The following is a 5,634-nucleotide window of genomic DNA, read 5'->3' on the forward strand; positions in this document are numbered from 1 at the left end:
TTATACTTTATATTAGTAGAAATAAATATATGTATTTATTTAATATTTGCATATATTTTAAGTATATAAACAAATATGATATATACCTTATATAGTTATGCATGTGTGTATTACTGTATAAGTATACACTTTAACTATATATATACTACTATGAACATAAAATAAAAATATAAATAAGGAAAGGATGAAGTAAAAACAAATATAAATTAGAGCTTTGTAATATTTTTCCCTCACCCTAAGGAGATATCTTGTGCATATCTTGTCTGCACCCAACAGTGTGCCCATAATACAAGCAAACTTCCATGACTTCCATGCATTAGCTGATCAGATCCGCCAGGAGACATCAGGCCTTAAAGAGATGGGCCTCAGAAACGGGCAACGCTAATGCCTGAAAAGGTCAGATGCTGGTAGAAGCCGTTCTTTCCTGCACTGGGTCTTGGAAAGTTCAGCTTAACGTGAGTTCTTAGCCTCTTGGAAGATCTGGAGTGGGGCATCAGAGAATTACAAACCCCTAGAAAAAACAAATGTCTCCCAGACCATCTCGGTTACCTTTCATCTTACCAGTGAGGATAATTTACATTTCAGAATCTCGCCTCTGTCTAGTTCCGCAGCCATTTAATAGATGCTCAAGTAAATCCTGGAGAGTTTGTGTGTGTTTACTTCCTGTCCTGATCATCATTTGTGCTTATCCATGCTCTAGCTCTCTCGTTTGCTGCCATCTGGAATGAGGCTCTCCCAGTCAATATCTCTATAGTTTCCATAAGAGTGCTGAGTCAGAACTGGGCAGCTTCTTCAGAAAATTTTCTCTGAAATATCTTTAGAGAACTTCACAGAGTTCTTATTATCTAATAGATAGGTAAAAGCACTGACACCAGGTATGTTTTCCTTTTCTACTCTATCAAAAGAAAATAAAGATGAAAACCTTTTTATAAGTACATATGCCTTATTAGAAAATTCTAAAAGTACATAGCTTTAGTCATGAATGTTAGAGGCAGTCTGCCTAAAACAGAGATCTATTTAAAGATAAATTTAATGAATTACGGAGGGTGAGGGGGACTGAATCAAAGGGGGAAAAAAGAAGCAAAACATGAAAGAAACAAGAAATGGAAAAGTATTTGTTGACGATGCCACGTATGGTAATACCCTTGACTGAGTCAATAAACAGTATATTCTGGATGAGAAAACTCAAGAAGTTGGAGACCAACTGCAGTTCAAGTCCCAAACCCAGTGACTTAACACTCTCACTGGGGGCATGTATGCATGCATACCGAAGCACAGAATGGAGAAGAAAGGATTGTGGTATGGCCATCCCACCTGAGAGTGATTTCTCACTTTCCCTCTGTATCTGTCTGTCTCTCTTCAGCAAGCACACATGCCCTGTGGCAAAAACCTAAAAAAAGACATTAAGAGTGCATGCCCTTTCACTAGGAGGCAGCATCACCAGGAGAGGATTAATTGACTCAGATCTCTCGGTCTCACTTTCCCAACAGCAAAACACTGGATGATTATTCTACAGCAGAGATACACTGTTCGAAATAATTTTTTCTTTTGTCTAAGATAGAATGAAAGGAACAGATTTTTGCCTCCCACTTGAAACAAACATACACAAACAAAAACAACAAACGGATATGCAACAGTTTTCAAGATCAGGCAATCACGGACAGCGATCTCTGGGAGATGGGGAATAAATGAAGTGAATCCTATCCGTGAGAGCATGAGTTAGGGGAACCCAAGCAGAGGTTGTCAGCCACTGTGAGGTCAATACATGGAGATGAGAGTCCAGCAAGATCAACACAGCCAGAATTTACAGAACAGAAGACCAAAGAAAAGAGAAAGCACATAGAGAAAGCCCTGGAGATTTGGAGGGGCTCCCTCAAGTAGTCATCCTTTCATGCATGTGAATATGCTGGAGGAAAAACCTCTGAAAGGATTAGATACTAGCAACCGGTGTTCCAAAGGGCTGAGAATATAACCTGCTCCCTCTCCCCAGTGAGCCTAGAAAAAACTGAACGTTCTGTTAACACTGGGCAGAACACTCACAAAGGTCATGTCTCAGTAGCAAATAGCTACAAGGCCAGACATTGTCCCAGATTAATTCTGCAAATCTGAACATCAAACATGATGGGCTCAAACTCTTTCCAAGTAATTTAAATGCATATCTAAGCAAAGCTCAAGAATGAGTACAGGGAAACAAAATATCCAGCATCCAAAGAGAATAACCACAATAGCTGGCATCCGGTGAATGATCACCAGACATCCAATGCGTAAGGAGAATACAACTCATAACCATTCATTAAACATAAGTGACTCAGAATAGACACAATATGAATATAATTATTTGATCTGTATTCCAGGTATTTCAGAAGTTAGGTAGAGCGCCGTCCCGTGTCATGGGGGTTAAGGCAGCTGGACTATCAGACAGTTTGAGTCTCGGATCTGGTGGCTTGAGAAACACACCGGGCACATGCATACCCAAAATTCTAAAAGGAAAAAGAAATAGGAAAGAGGGGATTGCAGTACTATTATGCCCAGTGGGGGGAGTTTTCCACTTTCTCTCTCTTTGTCTCTCTTATTTTTTATTATTATATATTTATTTTATATTAGCAAGAATATCTCTGAAAAACAAAGATGAAATAAACATATTTTCAAACATACAAAAGCTGAAAAAATTCACCACCAAACTGACACTTCAAGAAATTTTAAAGGAAGTCTTTTAGACAGAAGGAAGATAATATAAAATATGAATAATTAAGAACAACAGAAATGGTAAATATATGTATTTTATTCAATCTTTAAGAGAATTGACTAGTAAAACAAAAATTACAATTATTGTGAGGTTTATATTGTATGTATAAGCAAAATATCTGACAACGATAGAGTAACAATCAGGAGAGGAGAAATGGAAATATCTTATTGCAAGATTTTTATACTTGCTTGAACCCCAATAGTGAATAAATGAAACCATTATAAAACAGTTAATCCAAAAGACATCTCAAAATAGGAAAAAGTGACTAAGGAAAAGATGGGATATTTAGAAAACCAATAGCAAGATTAAATAGCTTAAACCTAACTATACACCAGGCTCTATGGCTTGGTGGTTAAGACAGCCGGATCCCATACGGCTAACTGTTTAGTTTGAATCCCAGACCTGGTAGCCTGAGAAACTTGCCAGGCATGTGTGTGTACATGCCCAAAATCCCAAAAGGAGGGAGAGATGGAGAAAAAGGTATTGAAGCACGATCACTTCCAATAGGTGGTGTTTTCTCTTCTCCGTCCCTCTCTGTCTCTCTCTGGTGAATGCATGCACTGTCTAGCAAGGCAAAACAAAAATCAATAATCACATTAAATGTAAATTATCTAAACACTCTTGATTAAAATGCAGCAATAGTAATATTGGATTAAAAAAAAAAAGACCCAACTCAATGCTATCTAGAAAATATGCTCATTAAATATTTAAAACAATTTGGTCAATGTAAAAATATAAAAATAAAGTGACAGACCATGCTAATACTAATTTAAAAAAAGAAAAAAGAAAAACCAGGGTTGCGTGTAATAACAGAGCTTCAAACTACATGAAGCAAAAGCTGATAGAACTACAAAGAGAACTAAACAAATCTCAAATTGTAATGATATAATTTCAATAATTACTTTTTAATTTTTTTGGAGAGCTTTTTGCTGTTGGACATGTACTCACCAGACTGGAGAGACAGAGAAAGACAGAGAGACAGAAAGTTAGGAATCACCCCTCGGAGGGATGGCCACACCATAATCCCTTTTCTTCCATTCTCCTTCTGGGATCTTGGGCATGCATATACCTGCATCCAGCATGACATTTAAGCCACTGGGTCCAGGACTCTAGCCACGGTGGGCCATTTGGGAGTCCGACAACATAACTGCTATGCCATATGCTGGCCCCCAATAACGATGTTTTAATCAGTGATAGAATAAGTAGAAAAAAGTCAACTAGTTTATAAAAGATTTAAAAAAAAATCGCTATTAACCAATATAGCATTTATAAAATGTGCCACTCAACACAGAAAACTATACATTTAATATTATTAATTTTTTGTCATAGAGCACTTGCACCCACCAGAAAGAGACAGTGAAAAGGAAAGTGATAAATCACCCCCCAGGGGGATGGCTATGGCACAATCCTTCTTCTGCTGTGTTTTCCTCCTGAGATTTTTGGCACACATGCACAAACGTCCAGCATGATTTTCAGACCACCAAATTGGGGACTTAAACCATAGTCAGCCATGTATGTGGGAGTCCAGTGGCTTATCCTCCATGGTCTCAAAGTGCAAATTTTTTTCGAATGAACACAGAATATTTACCAAGATAAACCAAGTTCTGGTTTATAAAGAAATTACAATAAATTTGAAAATGTTCATGTTATGCAAAGTATGTTTCTGACCATAGTATGGAAAGAACTGTGAAAAGTTTCAAATGTTTGGGTGATGGAAATTAAGTAAAACATTTGTAAATAACAAAGGAACTAAAGGAGAAATTAAAGGTATTTAAAACTGAGTTGAAATGAAAATATAAAATTTGCAGGGTACTGTTAAGATAGTATTTTAAAGAAATTTATAGAGACAGAGAAATGGAAAGTGAGAAATCACCCCCAGGGGGTATGGCTATGCCACAATCCCTTCTCCTCTTGGGATTTTGGGTAAGCACACACATGTACCTTCATGAGTTTTAAGTTGTTTGTGGAACCAGCAGTTTGCATAATGGCTATGTTGCTGGACTCCCACATAGTCGACTGCAGTTCGCGTCCCGGACCGGTGGCTTAAAACTCACTCCGGGCGCATGTGCGTGCATGCCGAGGAGCCCGAGAGGAGAATGGAGGAGAAGGAATTGCGGCATGACCATCCCCCCGGGGGGATGATTTCTCGCTTTCTGTCTCTATGTCTCTCTCTCTCTGGCTAGCGCACACGCTCTATAGCGAAAACCTCTCCAATAAAAGAAAAAATGAGTTTTAAGTTGTTGGTCTGAGACTCAAACCATAGTCAAACATTTGGGAGCCTAGTGACATAACTATTATGCCATCTGCTGGTCCCAAAGGAAGTTCTTAAACTAATTATTTCAACTTTCACTTTCAGAAACTAGAAAAAAAAATTAAAGCCAAAGCTTTGGCTTTATGGGGTCTTATATAATTTCAGACAAATTCTATTAATGTCTTTTCCAAATCTGTGAAAAATGTCTCTGGTAATTAGGTTGAGGTTATGTTAAATATGTAGATTATTTGGGTAGTATTGACATTTTTATTATATTAACTCTTCTGGTCCAGGAACATAGGCTATCTTTCCACTTTGATGTGTCATTTCGATTTCTTTCTTTTCTTTTTCTTTTTTTTTTTTTTTAGATTTTCATAGTTTTCCTTGTGGATGATTTTTACTTCTTTGGTTAGATTTATTCCTAGGTATCTTACACTTTTTGTCACTATGGTAAATGGAATTACTTTCTTCAGTGCTATCTCAGTCTGCTTGTTGTTCATGTTGACTTTGTACCCTGCCACTTTATTGTATGCATTTGTTACTTCCAGAAGTTTTATTGTGGATATTCTTGGGTCTTCTATATACAAAATCATGTCATCTGTATATAGAGATAATTTCACCTCTTTTTTCCCTATTG

Source organism: Tupaia chinensis, unplaced genomic scaffold, assembly GCF_000334495.1.
Source record: "Tupaia chinensis unplaced genomic scaffold, TupChi_1.0 Scaffold000619_1, whole genome shotgun sequence".
NCBI lineage: Eukaryota > Metazoa > Chordata > Mammalia > Scandentia > Tupaiidae > Tupaia > Tupaia belangeri.